Here is a 20967-nt window from a genome sequence, read left to right as displayed (position 1 = left end):
CCTTCCAGCTCCAGGATTCCCTTATACAGTAGCCCCAAAGGAGTTTGATCCAGGAAATTAGAGCGTCCAAACTCAAAACACCCCTGCCAGATCGCAGCAGACTTTGGAAATCAGCCACAGAGAAGAACTTAGGGGTTCATATGTTTAACCTGCATCACATGTTTCAACCCTCTTCCCAGATTTCCTCCCACGAGGTTATATAACCTCCAACAACTTTGAACAAAAACAAATGATAGTTTATATTACTCTAAAGATCACCTAGTGCTTCCATATTGAAGATCTTACCTGATCCTCACATGTAAGAAAGATGTTATTGCCCGCATTTCCCCCGAGCTCCACACTCTCAATTCAGTGGAACTTGCCTCACAACACGGATCTCTAGGTCCCCACCCTCCCGCCCCCTCAACACTTTTATAAACGCTACCCGAGCCCGCCCCTGGGGTTCCAGCCACCGAAACATTCCAAAGAAGACAGATATTAGATCAGATAAGAAGCAGCAGAAGAACAGGTAAAAATACGGAAGGCAGTCAGCTTAGTAGCCTCTCATCTTTCCTCATTTCTGTGTGAGTCATCTCTTGGCTGTCTTCCATGCTACGAAGAATCCCTCACATGCGTCTGGCACTTTTTACCCTGCCCAGGGCACATCTGCTCCCATTTTCTCACTGGAGCCTCACAACAACACCCCGAAAATAGCTTGGGACCTGAGGTCAGTCAGAGACTGCTTCAAGTCCCGGCTCCTCCAACCTAGGAGCTGAGGCAGCGCCCAGCATTTCTTTTTGTCCACCTTCCTAATCGTCACTACTAGACAGGGCTGTGGTGAGGACTGCATGAATTTTTCTGTGAAGGCTTCTTCCCAAACCTGCTTGGTATTAAGGACCCGATAAAAGTTAGTTCTCATTATTCCTGCAGAGGGACTCTCAGCTCCATTTTATGGACATGGCAAGGGAAGCTCAGAGGTGAGATGAAGGACTCAAAGCCATACAGTGAGTGAGTGGAGAAGTCTCCTGGCTCATCGCTGTTGGTTTTTTTGTTTTTTTTTAACCCATGTCAAGCAAGAGTCAAGAAAGGCTTTCTTAAGGCCACAACGTGTTGATGACAACAGTGATGGTGGCGATGGCAGTGGCTTATGATCCCCGTTTTAGGAACCTGGCAAGACAAGCCCTCTGCATCGTACTGCCTGGGGCAGGAGGTCAGCAATCCCTCAACCATATCCCTTGCACCCGCTGAGCCCGAGCACCGCGACAGGGGGCAGGAGAGCCTGATCCTGAAGAGCAGGTGCATTGGCCCAAGCAGAACTGAGTTCAAAGCTCAGTCCTGTAACCGGGAACTAGTCACTTTGCGTCTCTGAGCCTCAGTATCCGCATCTGAAATGAGCATGATAAAGCCCATCTTCGGCAGCAGGGGGGAGAGGACCGCGTGAGACGATATATTTAAAGCATTTAGCACAGAGCCTGGGGTAGCTCAATTATTAAACAGGTAATAACAATAAGCACTCTTATCCCAGAGACTAAGCTATTCCTTTGAAGGTACTGAGACACTTTCAAGGATGTCACTATCTCCCTGGAGTTCGAGGGAAACCATTTTGTTCTATGGGATGTTTGAAAATGGATAGCGTTGACACGGCTTCCCAGAATGCTCTGCTTTGAACGAGTGGCTTATCAGCTGAGAGAAAATGGAGGAATAATTAGCGCGCTCCTTGAAGCTGCTCTGCTTTTTAAATCCAAGGAACCACCCACCTCTGGCGATGAAACCTCCCTCGCAACGCTCCCAACACGGTCGGAAGACACCTGCTCTCCCCGTCGGTTTCCCCTCCAGGCTGGAAGGCCTGAGAGGGGGACACCCGTCCTCCCCTGAGCGGCTCGCCCCCAGCACGGCTCTCTCACTCTCTGCGGCCTGAATGAATGCTTGCTGAATGAATGAACCACAAAATTAATATTTTCCTTGTATTTTTCATGAAAACAACAACAACAGCAACAAACCCCGCCGTCTCTTCTCTCCCCTCTGGGCTGCAGTATTCGTTCTCAACACCATCCACCCACACGGCTCCCGGCCTCCCCAGCCTCTGCTTCTCGAGACCAATCCTATTACAGCCTGGAGAACAGAAGCAGGCCCAGCCTTCAGGAAACGGAGCTGGAATAATAATGAGCCCTGTGGCTCCCACCTCCCCAACCAGAACATTGACTGAATATTGGCTATGAGTCATCTGATATTTTTGTGAGCTGCAGGGGCCCGCCACACGTCTCTGATTGCACGGTTCCATCTGACGAGAGCGTCATTCCAAAATGCCTCTTTCAAATGGCCCACACTTGCCCCTGTCACTCCCTCTCCAAGTGACAGGACAGTACCCCATTTAGAGCTCCTCTGTTCCCATCTGCGAGGCATTCTATAACCCCGTCGAGCGCCCTCTTTCTCGTGTCTCATCATTGGGCCCCTTTGTCAGCACTGCAGCCCCCACTCCTTGAATCAATGCCTCATTGTGGCTGAGCCCTCAGAATCCTTGGTTGGGGGAAAGAAAAAGATGAAAGTCCCCGGTGATGCTGCCACAAGCGAAGGGGCTAGCGGCGAATTAGGATTCCAGCCCTGTCGAGCAGGAGGGATTGGGGACAGAGGCCCTCTGAGGCGCATCAGTGAGCTGCGTGGCACCTGCATCTCCTGACCTCAGAATAATCATGAGGTTGTGGGCTGTATCAAAGAAGGCATTAATGATAGAGCCAGAGGACTTAGAACGAGGCCGCGTGCGGGGGGGGGGGGGGGAGGGGGCAGGGGGCGCGAGGCCCGGGGCAGGAGGAAAGGGAACAAGGAGGAGGGAGGGGGAGCACAGGGAAGGGTGACAAGAAGAGAACCGGCCTCGGCGTTGGAGACCACAGGGGCGACCGTGGAGCCCGGCCTAGATGGGCAGACGGGACGGCGGCAGGAGCGGGTGCCTGGAGAGGGAGGGGAGGAGGGAATGAAATCAGAGTGAGCAGCGCAGAAATGCAGAAGCTCAGCCAAGCCTTCATTTCTCCTAACTCACAGGCTCAGGGAACATGGACGCTGGACGGGCCACCCGAGGGCAATTCGGCCTCTGCTGAGAAGCAGGGACTGGGTGTCCGAGATGGGGAGCAATGTCACTAGTGGGAGCCCCGGTTCCCAAGCTCCGCGAACTGTCTCCTGCTTTTCAATACTTCCTTTTGTGGAGAAGAGCAACACCAGAAAGACAAGCTCATTCCAGTGTTTTTGTGGGTTTGTTCTTGACACAAGCAACTTCCAATAATGAGGACTCTGCCTCACCCAGACCGACCTCCTACACTTTGTCCCTCTTCCAGACAGTGCGTTGGGTAGTGATCACGGATATTCGGAAATGTGGCGATGGTCCACCGTGCAAAGCACCCGAAACCGGCCAAGGGACTGGGCAGCTTACAACTCTGGAGCCCTCACTCTCTCGCAGGCCTTGTGCGGGAGGCTCTGCTGAGCAGCCTGTAGGAGCAGCTGAGTCACAGACCAAGACACTGAGCCCTTGAGGAGTGAGATCCACGGAGTCGCTCCACGTTCCCGTTCTGCGCTCTCTAACCCCAGCGCCGCCACGCTTTGTGCTGTGAACCGTAATGTGAAATTACAACGATGTGGCAAAAAGGACACAGGCCACGAGCAGAGAAGTAAACTGAAATCATGGAAAAATACTGAAAGTTGGAGTGTGTGAAGGGCCTATTATCACATTCCTCGCTTCCTCTGGACCTGCCAGGATCCCTCTCCTCCATTCACAGATAATTGGAGCTCACCGACAAGTGTTCGGGGAGAGGCTGGGGACCAGGGGTAGGAGGGACTGTGATCTATAAATACCATTTCCCAGGCTAGCTGGTGACAGCCTGCCTCAACCCTGGCAACAGAGGAGCGGCTTAATAGGCCGGCTCCAGAGGGGAGGGTCTCACAAAGGGCTGACACAGTCCCACTGCAAGGCAGTCAGTGCGAGGCAGTGAGGACCAAGTTTTAAAATGTTTTCCTCTGTCCCTGGGGATCCGGAGCCTCTTCCGTTTGCAGCCAAAGATGAACTCCAATACATCTAAATCAGCATCTTTCTGTTGGATGTGATTTCAATTCATTCTGACCAGGGAGTGGGGGGGGGGGGGGGGGGGGGGGGGGGGGGGGGGGGGGGGAGGGAGGAGAAGAGGAAGGAGGTGAGGGCAGCAAGCAGCATTTTTATTTTTTAAAGCTGGAAAACCCTGGAACCTGATTGGGAGGCTTCCTCCGAGGGCCACATGCAGCAGGGTGGACCACAGAAGCAGAAAACCTTCCTGAAGACTGGGAAATGTTCAGCTCATCCCCCTCATGTTTAGACTTTAACATTGAGACTTTGGGGATTAGGTGAAGGATCAGTGTTTCCTGAGAGCTTTCTACATTGTGGCTGTTATCCTCCTATGCTCATATCAACCCCCTGAGATAGGACGCCTTTGCGATTTTCATTCTACTGAGAGGACATTGAAGGCCAGAGAGGGACTGTGACTTTCCCATGGTCACACAGCACGGATGTAGCAGATCAGAGCTCAGGATGTCTGGATCCAAACCCAGTGTTCCCTCCAGTCCCTGGTGTACTTTCCTTACCCTCTATAACCCAGGCTGGAGGAGAGGCTAGGCTCCGGGCCATGCTCCCCCGCAGGCCTCTGTCTTTGCCTCAGCCAGGATTTTCTGGCGACCTGACAGGTTTTCCAGTGACACAGCTGGAGTTGCTCGTCATTTGGAGGACAGAGGCTCTGCCACCCAGGGCTTTCCATCAGAGCCTTCAAAGACACACACCTCCCTTTCAGAACCCACCCGGGTGGGGAGCCCAGGCTGGGATTCCTAATTCAAACAAACTCCCCGCTGATTTTAATTGGAGGTTTTGCCTAAGACAGGAATGCAGTGCCGGGCCAGTGGCATTTTAGGGACGATCATACAAATGGAGTGCCAAGGAGATCGGGGGCAGGGGGGGGTGGAGAACAGATCTAGGCTAAAATAGAAAACTATAATCCATAACTCCCATTTGCCTACCAGGAGTGTTATTTAAAAGGGGAGAGGAAATGAAAAGAAAATGAAATTGGAGCTCTGAATTATTCTTTTATTTATGCCCTGTGCTTCTTCCTTGGCATTTCTTTGACACTGTAATGGGTGTCTGAGTAATTCCATGATACTCCACAAAATGTACACTCTCTCTGTAGACCGTAGACTAGACTGAGAAGGCAAACAGTTGTTTCGAGGCTTCTGATGATGCACTGTTTTTGGTTGTGTTGTGCATGACTATGCATGTGTGCACTTGCATGCGTGTGCATGTGTGTGTGTGTGTGTGTGTTAAAGGCAAGGTACTGATAAAAATGAATATATCAATGGTGTCAAACTGTTCAGGGCTCAACTGTAGGAAACCTTGGTTGATGGATGTGCTAATGTGAATTATACTGGCCATCAGACCTACTCTGTGTTCCTCATTTTCCCTGGATAAATATTTAGCTTTTAAGCATTCCCCACGTTGAGTTTCTATCATTGCCTTAATAACCTGTTTTCCCTGCTTGTCTGGGTTCTTCACATGACATCAGAGCCTCATGGAGTGAATGGCTCATAGCCATAAGGAAGGAAAGACCAAAAGAAGAATTTTGTAGTCCCTTGCCAGGATGAAGATGCCTTCTAGTTTGGAATCATGGTAGAAGTAATAGGTCTGATTTGCAGAGGACAGAGGTGGAGGGTAGAAGGAGGAATGGGGAGAACAGCCACGTAAAAATCCGATGAAATCTTTAAAATCAGGTTGTCAGGAGCTTAATTGGAGAGGATCATGAGACAATTTTTGCAATTACACAGTTCTGTGTCTGGAAGGAGGGGACAGGTACCATCAGCTGCATATTCAAATTCAGCATCTTGCTTTGGGGCATGGATGTGCTGGAGACAAGTGAAGGAAGGACCTGGAAGCCTGTTTGGGGCTGACAGAAGGGCTGAAAGCACAGGCAGCTCCCAGGTGGAGGGCTGCAAGAGCGGTTTATTGTTCCTGGCAATAGTCAGGCAGAAGAATGAGAGGCTAAGTCCCAAAGGCTAGAAAGTAAAAAGGGGCTAATTGGGTCTAATGGACTTAAGTCCAATCATGAAGTACCATACTGGTCATCTCTGTCAGTGAGTGGGGCAGGGAGCTGGAGAGATCACAGGTGTGGGAGTCAGCTAGTTAAAGAAATCCCAGACCCCACTCTACCACTGTTTGCTGTTGGATAGTTGACCTTGCCATGTGACCTTGGATAAGTCACTTGACCTCTTTGATTCTCAGTTTCCTTAACCGTCAAATGGGGAAGGTAACATCCACTGTACGGTTTGTCTTCAGAACTAGAATCAGTAACGCAAAGCTCCCAGGAGGTTTGCACTGCAAGACCGTTATGACTGACCCTTAACTGTTATTGTTCCTGAGGGCAAAGAACAACTCACTGCGTTTTATAAATGCTCCAGGTAAAAATATCCCTCTCAGTTACTAGAACAGCTCAGTTGATTACAGCTTAATACCCTCGTCTCTCTGGTTACTCACCCTCCACAGTCCTAATGAATGCTGTCACCGTGATGCTTGAAGAAAAGGCAAGACATGGGGTTTGGAGTCAGGCAAGATTGGGTATTGAAGCATAGCTCTGCTACTCATTATTTAACCTTCAGCTAATTGTTTGTCCTTCCAAAGTTTCTGTTTTCTCAACTACAGAATGGAGTAATAATACAGTACTTTTGAGAATCAGGTAAGATATGTTTATAAAGCCTCCAGCACATAGTAGGTGCAAACTGTGTCTCCTGAAAACAAACTATTGTGTTTCTCTGGCTCGCACAGAAAATGGTCCCTTTGAAATAAGTAATTATGGGGCACCTGGGTGGCTGTCGTTAAGCGTTTGCCTTCAGCTCATGTCATGATCCCAGGGTCCTGGGATCGAGCCCCGCATCGGGCTCCCTGCTCCGCGGGAAGCCTGCTTCTCCCTCTCCCACTCCCCCTGCTTGTGTTCCTGCTCTCGCTGTGTCTCTCTCTGTCAAATAAATAAGTAAAATCTTAAAAAAAAAAGAAATAAGTAATTATAGATTATAAATCCAGGGACAGAATTCAATAAATGTCACTGGGTCAGTTGAATACTGACATAAAAACAGCAACAAGAACAAAACCTCTTCTTGACACTTAATCTCTTATGTATCCCCAAATCATAAACAGATGAATTACAGATCTAAATGAGAAAAGTCAAATAATAATAACAAAACTACCAACATCAACCAGCTTCGTTAGAAGAACACATACGGGGACATTATGATGATATTGGAGGAAACAGATTTTTTTAAAGCAGCTCATCATAAAGGAAAAAAATGATTAATAGGGATATATTAAGATAAAATACATCCATCAAAAGATACCAGTCAAAGAATAAAAAGACAACCCTTCGTTAGAGAGTATATTTGCAATACCTCTGGTCAAAGACTGTATTTATAATGTATAAGTAACTCCTACACTGGTTGGATGCTGGGCTCATCAGGGGGCATCTTATGCTGCTGTTTAAATCAGAGTAGATGCAATTATTACAATTTTTATTTTTCTTGACAATGTACTCATTAAACTATTTAATACATGTGATTTGTCCCAGAAAGAAAGAAAGAAAGAAAAAAAAGAACTACAAAGCAGTAAGAAGAAATCTGATACTCAAAAGGCAGAATAGGCAAACGATATGAACAGGCACTTCATAAAAGAGGATACTCAAAAGACCAATAAGTACATGAAACTCGAAACTCCACTTCATTAGTCCTCAGGACAATGCCAATTAAAACTCCAATGGGATACACACTTCGGCAGGATGGCTAAAAGAATAAAAAAAATGCAAATCAAAAAAGATGGGGACCGCTAAGTATGAGGGAAAGGATGTGGAGCAAGGGAGACTCTGCCGTGTTACTGGCAGGAGAGAAAATTGGTTCAGCGAATTCGAAAAACTGAAAGTATCTACTCAAGTAGATATTCGGTATAAAAAGAAGCAAAACTGAGCTGCAGTGCGTGTAGCGGTGAGAAGTGGCTCCCACAGGGAGCAGGCAGGGAGTGCCCAGAGGAGGACACAGGCAGGGCTCTGCAGTGCTCCTAATGGGTGCTTTTTATTTTTTATCTGCGTACTGCCGGTGACGTGCGTGAACTCATCTCGTGAAAATTCATCTAGCCACACATTTATGATATTTTTAACTTCCTACAGGTCTGTACTACTTTACTAAAGCATTGATTTAAAAAACTGTCCTTTAAAACAACCAGAATTATACTATGAAGGCAGTATCCCTTTGCATTTTTATGTCTCTTTTAAACTTTCTAAAACTCTTCTGTTTGGTGCTCTAATTTGATCTTTACAGCTCTTCCGTGCCGTGGGTGGCGTGGAGAGGGGGTCGTGCATCTCATTTTAATGAGAGAACAGCTCGGCTCAGGGAAGGGACGTGACTTGCTGCAGGTCACCAGTGAGTCGTCACATCACTGGGATTCTAACTCGCCCATTGTGAGCTTGCTGGCCAACTCGGAGGGCGGACGTGGGGAGGTGAATTGGAAGTGGCTCTGAAGGGGGATAAGAAAGAGCCATCCACAGATACTGTAAGAACTTAGTTCTATTTCTGACTCAGTCCTCTGAGCCTCTAGATTCTATTCCAAACAGGAAGCCACTTCTGAGCCCCAGGGAAGAAAAAAAAGAAAAAGAAAAAGAAAAAAATCTAAACCAAAAACAACAGAAAGGGTCTGAAGATGCTTATTTTCTTGCCTTACGTCAGCTGAGTGAGTCAACTGCCCTACTTGCTACAAATGCAGAATGACAAACAGGGATGCGAGTGGAGATCTGCCTTGTAGTGTTGGTTAGAACGAACCCTGCCCATCATTCACGGTGAAACCCAGCTGGCGGCATGCATCTCCCGGCCCCTCACCCAGACCCTACACCCTTGGGTTGCTGTGGGGTTCTGCCTCACAGACTGCCTTCTTTTTACCCCCATAAATAGAAAAGAAATGCCAAAGACATTCTTAGTTAAAAGTTTCATTGCCCCATGGTTGTGAGGGCACTTGCAGGCTTCTGGGACTGACAGCTGTCCTGAGCCAGCCCGGGATTATCTGTGGGCTTGTACCTCTTTTGTAACAGGACAGTTTAATACACACTCAGAATAGGTTTTTGTCACCAAGTTGCTACCCTCCCCCCACAAACACATACACACACACACACACACAAATGAATAGGTCAGGGACTATCAAAAGTAGCAATTTACTCCAGGCAGAGCTGTCTGTGCGTTTAGAGTGACAGATTTTCAGAATCCCGGAGCTGAATGATGCTTAGACCAGACCGCGTCCATGGGAAACAGAGCCCAGACAGGTTATGTGCCTTGCTTGAAGTCACATAAGAAGTACCTGGATGCTCAGAGCCAGAATCGTCCCCCTGAGGAAGAACCTCATACACTGCAGAAAGGTACCATTATACCTGGGGCGAATATGCATAGGGGAAAAGGAAATGTTCACACTTCTCAAAGATTACTGAACACTGGATCTGAATGGTTACTAATTCCCGGAGATAAAAATGTCAGTGTGGTCCACTAGTCAGAATAAGTGTTTATGAAGGTCAGGTAATCAATGGAGTTTTAGCTCGGTCTGTCTCACAGTAGGTCCAGGGGTTATTTCCCATAGTTATTTTCCTGATTCTAGGACACATAACCGGAATTATTCCATAACTGAAATACTCAGCAACTGGCAGAACCCTCTTCCTTCCCACTTCCAATACCCACACTACACATTGCCCAAATAATGAAATCATATTATGGAACATTCTCTCCCTTGAACCAGCTTCCAAGAAAATAAAACAACAATAGCAAAATATGCACCTTAGCTGAAACATGTAGCAAGGGGTCAGAACCTTAAGATAAATACACTAAACAATCTTGATTGACAAAGGTTCCAAAGAGCAATTTTGTATTACAAAATGTTTCTTCACAAGGTCTCTGAAGAGCGCCCCTCTCCTTTCTACTAAAATGTATTACACGGCAAAAAAATAAATAAATAAATAAACAAAACCCCGATGTATGCCAGGTGGCTCACAGATCCTCTCAGAGACAGATCTATATTCCCTTCCCTTGAAATCTGGGCAGATTCTACCACTTTTTTGACCAACCCAAGAAGGCAGAAGCAATTCACCCAGTTTATAGACTCTGATCTCAAGAGACTTGCAGCTTCTACCTCCTGTTCTTGGAGAACTCCCTCTTGGAGCTGAGACCACTTACAAGCGATCTGACCACCCCACTGTCACAATCACATGGAGAAACCCTGGGGAGGGAGAGGTGTGCAGCCGAATCCAGCCTCTGGCCATCTCTTCCAAGGCACCAGACACGGCAGTGAAGCTTTCTTGGAACCTCCAGCCCAACCCAGCTGCCAGCTGAATACCAATGAGTGACTTCAAGTCAACTCCGTGTGAACAGAAGAATTGCTCAGCCAGTTCCGGGCACAAATTGCTGACCCGTAGATCATGAGCATAATATGACGACCAGTGCTTTAAGCCTCTAAGTTTGGGTCGACTTATTACATAGGCAATAGATATTCCAACTACTCTATACCATGAGCCCCAAAGAGAAGTGAGGCTATCTCTTCCCCATTCCGTTACTACCAGCCTATGTTACTGTACTAGGCAGTATTCTAAATATGTTCCCTCGTTCCCCAAGATTCCAGGCACTAATCCTCAGGACCTGTGAAAATAATAGGGTATCTCTCCCATGACTGTGTTCCGCTAATGGGCACAGTTGACCTAAAAAAGAGGTAGGTTATCTAGGTGTGCCTCATCTAATCAGGCGTGCCCCTTTACAAGCAGAAAGCTTTCTGTGGTTGTTAGCAGAACGAGAGCTCGGAGATCTGAAGCATAAGAAGGATCCGGGGCACCTTCGTTCCTTTGAAGATGGGGGAATCCACATGCAGGGAGCTAAGAGTAAACCCTGACCAACAACCAGCAAGGAAATGGTGACCTCAGTCCTCCAACCACAATGAAGTGCATTCTGCCCACAACCTGAATGAGCTGGGAAGTGGGTTCTGCCCCAGAACCTCCCCATCTTTATTTCTGCCTGTGAGGTATGGGCAAGAGATCCAGCTATACCACACCCAGACTCCTGACCCAAGGAAACTGTGACATAATAAACATGTGTTGCTTTAAGCCTCCAAATTTGTGGTACTTTTTTACAAAGCAATACCAAACTAATACGGGCTTCTCTGGCCAACACACTTCTCTGCTTGGTTTCATTTTACTCTCTAATAAATGGCAGCAAGAAATCAGCTGATCATGTAGATTCCCTGATGGCGATGACATTTTATGATGGCATAATTTTAGGTCATTTACCTTCCTGAGCCTCAGATTCCTAGGGTAAAACACCCCTGGTCTTGTCTACCAGCCCACCACTACCCTTCACATAGTTCCCAGCACCTAGTCGGCACTCACTAAATATTTGTTGAATGAAGGAATGAATGGATGAATAAATGAAGATTCAGTACAAAGATTAATGTAAATATTCTTTGCCAAGAACAAAGAACTGTGCCAAAGATGACAACAGAAGGAGTATTATTGCAGGACATTTGGCCAGTCATGACTTTCTGTGAGCCTCAGTTTTCTTACCTGCAAATGGGGAGACTAATCCTTGCTGTAGCTCCCAGACAGGTTATTATGTATAAGGATCAAATCACATCATTGACAAGAAAGTCCTCTGCAAAGTAAAATAACCTGTACTTAAGGTATCTGTCTTAGTTTACTTTGAAAGGTTAGGAATGTCCCTAAGCCTAATGGGGTAAATTTATTCTCTAATTATACCAGAAACTGAGTACCTTCCTGCTGTTACTTTGGCTTCTTCTGGCTAGCAGTCACACCACCTCTCAGCAGGAGTGGTGCCTACTGAGATGCAAAGCCATTAGCATCTGCTTCAACAGGTGTCAGGAACTCAAATCAAAGAAGACAAGCTGAAGGTTGAGGATCTGTTGACAGGAGGGATGCCTGTGGCACCACACCAGAATAATCTGGGTCATTGCCTCTTAATCTGGTGTAAAGCACTCTTTTCTAAGGCTATGTACTGAGGGACGCAATCTCTTGAGAAACTTCAAGAAGAAAGAGTTCTGTGGCCAAATAAGTTTGAGAAACTTATGCCTATGACCCCATCTCTATTTAGGGTTTTTTTTTTTTAATTCAACATTTTCTAAACTTTTTCAATCAAAGACATCACTTCATTCCCCCCCACCCCCCCACACACATCACAATATCCTATAGGATTCACTTAGGGGAATTCATTTTTGCTTAGTTTCTACTAGTGAGGGGACAATGTATTTACGGCAGTGAGGGGAATATTCCAAGCCAAGGTTAGTGTAGTCCCCAGACCAGCAACATCAGTATCATCTGGGACCTAGGAATCATCCCAGACCTGCTGTATCAGAAACCCTGGGGGTGGGGCCCAGCAATCTATTTTTCAAAAAACCCTCTAGGTGATCAGGATGCCCACTCCAGCTTGAAAGCCACTGCTGTGATCCACAGATCAGTGGTAAAGCTCATGTCAACACAGGGAAGAAATAGTGAATCCTTTTACACCTGGGAGAGAAAGTCCATTGATTCTCTAGCTCATATTTCAAATGGCTAGCAGAGAACATTTACTAAACCAGAACATTCCTTCTAATTTTTTTTTCTCTCCCAACAGCTACTCATCAGCTAAATGATAATATACAAATTCCATAGTTAGTATTCAATTCCTCCATAGTTTCATCTCAACATACAGGTCTAATCTTAATAACAACTAGGACAAATATACTAAGAGTTAATGTTAATTGACCACCTATATATGCTAAAAACACTGCATATATATCTTGGGTAATCTTTACACTAACTTGGTGGGGAATGTTCTGTTATTATCCTCATTTTACAGATGATGGCGCTTAGGACCAGAAGACACTGAGCACACAGCTCACAGGATTTAACATCAGACTGTCTGGTTCCAAAGCCCGTGCACTCATGTTCTTTCTTCTTCTGCACTGTTTTCTGATTTCCCACTCTGGATGAAATTAATCTTAGAGTCAATTCTTGATATGTTGTTTTTTGGAATAGAAAACCATTCTCTCCACCCCAAGTGCAAAACATCATCATCCTGCATGCAGCTTCCATCTCAAAAGCTCCCTCAGTAAGCACTGTATCATTGTGGGCCGGGCAACTTTATCTGTCACTGGGAGCTGGGGTGGAGACGTTGGTCACTGCCCTCATGCAATCTGTGGTCAAGACGGGGATGTCTGGGATGAAACACACGGTTGCAAATGGGCCAAGTGTTGTAAGAAACTGCCATGCGGGATGTAGTAAAGACATCCCGTAGGACACTGCAAACTGGTCCAGTGTGTCTGGGCAATCATTCCTAAGAAATGGGGGTTTGATCTGAAAGTTAAAGGATGAATAGATTAATCCAGCCCAAGAGGCGAGGGGATTCTCCGGTCTTCCCCAATAGGGACGCATTTCTCTCCCTTCTTAGCTCTACTGGTAGTATGCAAATTGTTTTTACAATGGGAACCATAATAGAATCTACTTTATAGGCTTGTTGTAAGGATGCAATGAGTAAATAAACGTAAGGTGCTTAAAACCGTGCCTGGTATGTATGTTAACTATTATTATCATTATTTTTTTTTCTTACTGTATGACCTTGAGCAAGTTGTTCCACTAACGGTGGCAAGTTAGTAGGAGTAAGAGCTTCTGTCTCAGGACAAACTCGTATAATTGACCTCCACACGAGTGACTCGCCACACAGCTGAATAAATAAATGTGTGATGCTCACTGAATACCCACGACTGGTTGGTTATGTGCCGACAAAGCCCACATGCCTCTGTTCCCTCCAAGTAACAAGCACGCTTGTTCTCACATCTGCTTATGCCAGTTGTATTTGCCATGATTAGATCATGGAAGTCTAAGTCAAATAAACCAATTAAATATGAGCTGTCTTTTTCTGTGGAAACTAATTTGAATTTTATGAAAAAATTCTAGAAAGACATTTGCTGGGGAAAAAAAAATGTCATCGATTGAAATAAAGAAGTACCTGAAAATGATTAGGAGGGGACATGAAAATCTACAAATGTTTAGAATGTTTCCTAAGAGTCTTTAAACTGTTGCTCCACTTTGAATAAACAGAAGTTGGAAATGTTATACAATGACGGGTGTGGTTTATGCAAGAAAGCCAGTAAAATGTCAAACAGAATATACCAGCACCCTCAAAAAAGATTCTGGCCCTACTTCAAAAGGCTGGCCAAGGAATATTCATGTATATATTTTAAGTAAAAATAAAATGTGTTTAGATATGTGCGGCATGTATATACATTTTAGGATTCCCTATTTTTAACTTAACTTTTGCAATTAACTGACAAATTTTTGGTCTCTAATTTTGTCTGATAAGGAGCCACGGGCTTTGACAACTTACTATATGCTAAAAGTGGCATACATGTTCTTTTATTGATTTTCCAACATTAGGTATTATTTTTATCTCTACCACACCAATTAGAAAAATGAAGCTCAGATACCTTAATACCATGCCAAGTTTACATTGTTAGTAAATGTACCTTCTTCTTGGCCTACCAGACTCTAGATCGTGAAGTCTTAGGTATTGTAAATTACGTTGCTTCTCTTCTGTATTGTTACATGTGGTTGGGCTCGTGCTTTGTCTCCTCCAGTGGAAACATCCATTTCTTGGGGGCAGAAACGGTGTCCTCATCACATATCTAGGGTTGACTACCCCTGTGCTCCTGATTACATTAATACTGTATCCGCACATTTCTTTATAAGTTACGAAGAGTTTTCACATATATCCTATAAATTGACTGGGACGTCAGCTCTACAGGGTAGCTATTCTTATTATCCTGAGCCTACAGATGAGGAAACAGAGGGCTCAGGGAGGTTTAGAGATTTGTGGAGATCACACATGTAATAAGTAGCAGAGCAGAGACTGTCTAATAAACTGAACCTGACTTCAATAAAATATAAGGAGTCCTATCCCTCTGCCTCACTGCAGGAGTCTATGGAGATTAAATCCCGAGGTGAGTAAGTATAGGGTTCAGAGAGAAGAATCAAAACCAGTGTGGATAAGGACGGTCATCATAATAGGGCTAACGATTATCTTGGTAGCCAGAATCTTTCCACAGACACCAATTAAGTACCGTGTGGAGCAGGAAATATGTTAAAAGCTGACGTGGGTTCAGAAGCTATGGCCCCAGGGTTGGAGCCTGAGGTAGGCACCCCCAAGAGATTTTCATCTCAACAATGCATATCACATTGTGCTTGGCGAAGGTCTGGACCGCTGGGTCAAGGCCATGTGACTATGAGAAGTAAAAATAAACCAAAGACCAAGAGTCATCAGAAAATGCCAATAATTATACTGCCCGCCCTCAAGTTAAAGTGCCATGGATCTGCGTTGCCTTGTAATACTCTAACCTCTACAAAAATCAGGTGACAGCATGCAGCAAAGAAACACCAAATCACAGTGACATTAAGTACCTACTCAGCGCTGGGGATTTTTCTTCATCTCATTGAATTTCATAGACTCTGGGACGTGCCTATTTTTGTCCCCCTTTCGTTGCTTCTTTTTTCTCTTTTTCTTCAATAAGGTACATTTCACAAAGTCACACAGGTGGCAAGAGATACTTTCAGGATTTGGATCCAGGTCAGCTGAAGACAATCTCCACCTGCAGTTTCCATCTGACCATACTGCTTGGACTGTCACAGTCTGAGGGCCTCGGTTTTAATCCTGGTGTATTCACGAATTCCCTGAGTGACCTTAGACAAGTCACTTCACCCCCTCTGGCCTCATTTTCTTCACTTATGAATGAGGAAGGCTATCTAACCATACACAGTATATGTGGAAAAAAAATCCTTAAATTATTTATATGGCAACAGGACACAATTGTAAAATATTATGTTGCCATGCCTTGGGGACCCCATTCCAAGTAGAAAATAATTTATCTGTCCATTCAGTGAACAATGTTTTTTGAACAGCTACTGTGTGCTGATTCCCACGCTAGGAGACTAGGGTGTTAAAGTGGTCCAAGAATGTGGTTACAGACACTTGCCTGGGGCTGTCGGGCTCATAAGACAGATAGGCGTTAATAAATATATAACCAAAGGTGTCACAGTAAACTGAAGTTTGGGGCTTCATTTGGGAGGTCAGGATGTTAGGAAAGCGTATCAAATAGGTCCCAACACTCTTTCAATGCAAGGAACACAGCCTTCGGAGCTGAGATCTGAAAGATATGCAGAAGCTACTGCAGTTGAGGAAAAGGAGAGAACATTCCAGAAAGAGGGAAGAGCCTGTGTGAAGCCCTGTGGAGTGGGAGGAAGCATGCGCATTTAGTGAAATGAAAGATTAGCGGGGTTGCAGCCGTGGCAGCCAAGAAGAGGCATGCAACAGAGAGGGAGGAGGTAGGCAGGGGCCAGATTGTGGCAGACATCTAGGTCAGTTTAAGATTTTGCTCCTCCTCCTAAGAGCAGTGATTAGTTTAAGCAGGGATGCAGCGAGACTGAATTTGCTTCTTAAGTAATAATTCTGACTGTCTCGTGGAACATAGATTGGAAAGGGGGTACAATAGATTCTGGGAGACACAGTTTAAAGGCCATTGTAGGGGCCTGGGTGGCTCAGTCAGTTAAGTGGCTGCCTTTGGCTCAGGTCATGATCCCAGAGTCCTGGGATCGAGCCCCGCATCGGGCTCCCTGCTCAGTAGGGAGCCTATTTCTCCCTCTCCCTCTGCTGCTCCCCCTGCTTGTGCTTTCTCTCTCTCTCTCTCCTGCCCTCTGTCAAATAAATAAATAAAATCTTTTTTTTTTTAAAAGGCCATTTTAATTTGGGGCAAAAGATCTTAGTTTGAACTACAGGCTACTCATTAAAACTGACTAAGATTTAATTACCGATCTTATATCAATATTTTGGAGTTGAACTGTGATTCTCTCAGTCTCTCTGAGTGATATTTCTCCTACAGTTGGGCAAGACCTTAAGGTAAAGGAGTCCAGTGTTTTCAAACTGTTTAAGGAAAAAAGATCCCCTTATTTTCCTAAGTGAGTTCGAATTCAGACTTCCCATAAAGAAAATGGATATGGGGGGCCCTGGGTGGCTGTCGTTAAGCGTCTGCCTTCGGCTCAGGTCATGATCCCAGGGTCCTGGGATCGAGCCCTACGTCAGGGCTCCCTGCTCCGCAGGAAGTCTGCTTCTCCCTCTCCCACTCCCGCAGCTTGTGTTCCCTCTCTCGCTGTGTCTCTCTGTCAAGTAAGTAAATAAAACCTTTAAAAGAAAAAGAAAATGGATATAAAGAGCTGCTCTGGTGAAAGGTGAGGTGTCATTGTTCATTGCTCAGTCTGCACCTGCCCCCACAAGGCACACGTTTTGCAGCCGGTGTCCTCTGGGGCACCTGCTATAGACCCACTATGGATTTAATGTGGCCCATGCAAGCCCACACAGGGCAGAGCCGAGACCTGAACTCAGGTCCTCTGGTTCAAAGCTGTGTCCTTTTCAAAAGCACACCCTGCCACTAAATAATGATGTTTTGAGGACAAATGCCCTGTTGCTTGTTTCTTTAAGTGCCTTCCAGGGTCTGGTGTCAGGCTGGGAGGCCAGGTGGTCAGTCAACATTTATGGAATTGCACAGAAGTTTGCTGAATTCGGCACTGGCCAAGCTGATTTTCTGCTGCTTTATGCTCTCCCTTCTCCCTTCTTCCCTCCTTCCCTTCCCACCTTCCTCTTTTTTTTTTTTCCTTTCCCCCTCCCTCTCTCCATCCCTCTGTCTTCCTTCCCTTCTTTGCAAGGAGAGTGGAGTGATTTCCATCACCATGCGGTTCATAGTCTAGGCAGGGGATATGAACTCCCTGGACCATCATCCTTGGCAATAGGTAGGAGACCCTAGAGGTTACAGGAAAGGACTGCCAGGGTTTGAATCCTGCCTCTTACCTGCAGTGTGATTTCCAGCAAGTCAGTTAACATCTCTGTGTCTTAACTTCCTGGATACTCATAAAACGGGACAATTTGCTGCTGCCTGATAAGGTCATCTGCTTGGGCTCCAGAGTTGATGACTCAGGGTTCCACGGCTGGGGCCGTTTCCTAAATCTCAGCACACTACATTCCAGCCTATAAAATTCTAATCCCAATCCATCACCACCCCCATGACCTTAATGAGCTAACCCTGCCTTTGGTATCATCATACACTCAAACCATGGTGTCCCTTTGCCTCTGCACACTGCTCAGAGCCTGTACCAGCCCTTGACCAGCAAGCCCACCAATAAGAGAGCAAGACAGTTCCAATCCTGCCACTTACCTGCCCTGTGACCTTGGGCAAGTTAATTACATCTCTGCCTCATCAATTCCCTCATCTATAAGGCAATCAACTTTGTAGAGATAGTATATATATATACATATATATATATATATATATATATACATAATAAAATATGTCATCATTACCAACACTTAGACTTGTTGAGTATTACCATGGGCTTAACTAACTTACATGCAAAATATCAGTGCCTGGTAAAAATAACAATAAGGAAAATAGCTGACATATATTGTGTGTTTTCCATGTGGCAGACACTGTTCTAAGCATTTTATGTGGGTTAAAGCATCTAATCTTCAAAACAGCCTTAAGAAATTGGTGCTATTATTAGCCCCATTTTTCACATGAGAAAACTGAGGCTCAAAGCTGGTGCTAACTTCCCCAGGGTTACAGGATAAACAGCTGACCAACCTGGGCTGTGAACCCAGGCAGTCTGACTCTAGAATCTTTATACTTAGCCAGCTCTCCTGCTTGTTATAATAGCTGCTCAGTAAGAGGCTGCTATGGTTTTATAATTAATCTTAGTTGCCCTAATATAAGATGGTCACTTCTAGCTCTATTTATACACAATTTATCTCCAAAAAAGATTCTGCCCCAAAAGACCCACAGCCCCCCAATATCCACTCCCTTGAATCTGGGCTGGACTTTGGCCCACAGAATATGGCAGAATGGACTCTGTCTGACATCCAGAGCTAAGACAGAAGTTGAACAGCTTCCTTTTGGTCTGAATATGCTGTCGCACTGCCGGAAGCCTGGACCACATGGACAGGGCACGTGTAGGCAGTCTGCCCGGCAGCCTCCACTGAGCTCCCAGCTGAGAGCCAGCAGTTTGCCAGCCATGGGCATGACGTCCAGTACAGTCAAGCCCTCAAAGGAGCTTGGCCCCAGCCAACTTGAGAGACCCCCGGCTGTGCCCCCGTCAACCTACAGAATCATGACAGTTGATAAGAAAGTGTTGCTTTGAGCCACTAAGTCTTGGGGTGAGTTTGTCGACAGCAGTGGATAACCAGAATGTGCCCCTTTTGCCTTCCAGCCCCGTGTTAAGGTTCCAGGATGCCTTAAAACTAAGCCCCGATTACCTAGACTTGACCAACCACTTAATTTTATAGGTAAATACCTCTTTGAAGTAACAATAAAATAATTAACATTTATTGGCCTTGGGTATATTATTAAACTCTCTGTGCCTCAATTCCTTTACCTGTAAAACAGAAATAGTAAGATAGTGAAAGTACCTAGTTCCTAAGGTTGCAGTGAGGTGGAAATGAGCTAATTCACCGAAGGTGTTTAGAACAGTGCCTGGCCTTTAGAATACATATATAAAGTGATAGCACTCTCTTTCTCTCCGCCCCCGCCCCGACCCCTCTCTTAATGGAGGCAGGCATTTTATAGGCTTCTTAAAATTTTTCAATCTTCATCCTCATACTTAACCCGAAGGCAAGTGTTATTAACCCATGTCACCGGGGAGGTGCAGGGACTGACAGAGAGCCTCGTGGCTGGTGGACGATGGAGCCAGGATGTGGACCCAGTCCGCGTGTGGTTAAAGCCCTGTGCTCTTTCCCTGTCCCACCCCTGCCTCGACACCACCACCCCTCTGCGACGCATGTGAAAATCCCTCTGACCCATGGGAGCGATGACATCTGCTTGGTGGACTCCTCTTCCCCGGAGCCCGGCTCACAGACAAATTGCAGCAGAGCAATGGACTCATTTGCAAATTCCAGCTTGCTCAGCCCCAGTGGCCCAAGGTCCCCTGTGTTAGCACCTTTGACACCAGTCTGTGGCGGGGAGGTGCGCTGCCTGCCGGTGTGAGAAACATTCATTAAAGTCTCCGATTCGGATGTCAGGAAGCAGCTCACAACCAGCAAGGAGGTTCAGCTCTCCTGGGAAGGCTTCAGAGGAATCCACGCGGAGCCGAGTTTCTGCGCCCGGCACCCCCCAGCACCCAGCATTCAATACTTGTTAAATGAACATAATTGACTGACTTGCCAAGGTGAAATTCTAGACACCCTCCCCAGGTGAGTAGAGGAGGGATGCTGTGATTAGGGCAAGTTTTCTCATCTCAGGAGAGAGGGCAATACTGTGAGTTCTTTGTTTGAAGGTGCTGGTGGCGGCGGGACATTTCTAGCCCGACAGCTTGCACGGGAAGAGATGTGGACATCTGCACTCAGAATAGGGAGGTGATTTGCCGAAGGTCTCACAGCTTGCTAATGGGAAGGCGGGATCGCGATCTAGCCCCCTGATTGTTTGGTGTTCTTCCCATTCCTCTGAGGAGAGAAACGGACTTTGAAGAGGTAATTAAGTTAAAATGAGGTTATTGATGTGAGCCTCAACCCAACAGGACTGGTGTCCTTATAAGAAGAGATTGGGACACAGAGAGGCACAGAGGGAAAGCCATGTGAGGACACAGGGAGGCGGCGGCCATGTATAACCAAAGAGAGGGGACTGAGAAGAAAACCAACTCTGCTGACACAGCAATCTTCGACTTCCAGCCTCCAGAACTATGAGAAAATAAATTTCTGGTGTCTAAACCACTCAGTCTGTGGCACTTCGCTATGGCAGCCCTGCCAAGCTAATTATATATAGATATATATCTATATATATACAGAGAGAGAGAGAGAGAGAGAGCTTTCCATGATTGTTAACAGAACCCCTCCTCTGAAAGACACCCTTCACAG

The 20967-nt window shown here is 46.0% G+C and overlaps 1 protein-coding gene across 1 annotated transcript in view; it reads right to left on the bottom strand.

Moving 5' to 3' along the window:
- BRINP1 (BMP/retinoic acid inducible neural specific 1) overlaps window positions 1–20967 on the bottom strand; it is a 177870-nt gene that overhangs the window by 7866 nt on the left and 149037 nt on the right. The window lies entirely within an intron of this gene.

The sequence above is a fragment of the Callorhinus ursinus genome, unplaced genomic scaffold (genome assembly GCF_003265705.2).
Source record: "Callorhinus ursinus isolate GAN/ISIS: 27379988/994484 unplaced genomic scaffold, GSC_fseal_2.0 scaffold24, whole genome shotgun sequence".
In the NCBI taxonomy this organism is placed as follows: Eukaryota; Metazoa; Chordata; class Mammalia; order Carnivora; family Otariidae; genus Callorhinus; species Callorhinus ursinus.
Note: the sequence above shows the minus strand (reverse complement) of the source record. Positions and strands in the feature narration are given on the sequence as shown.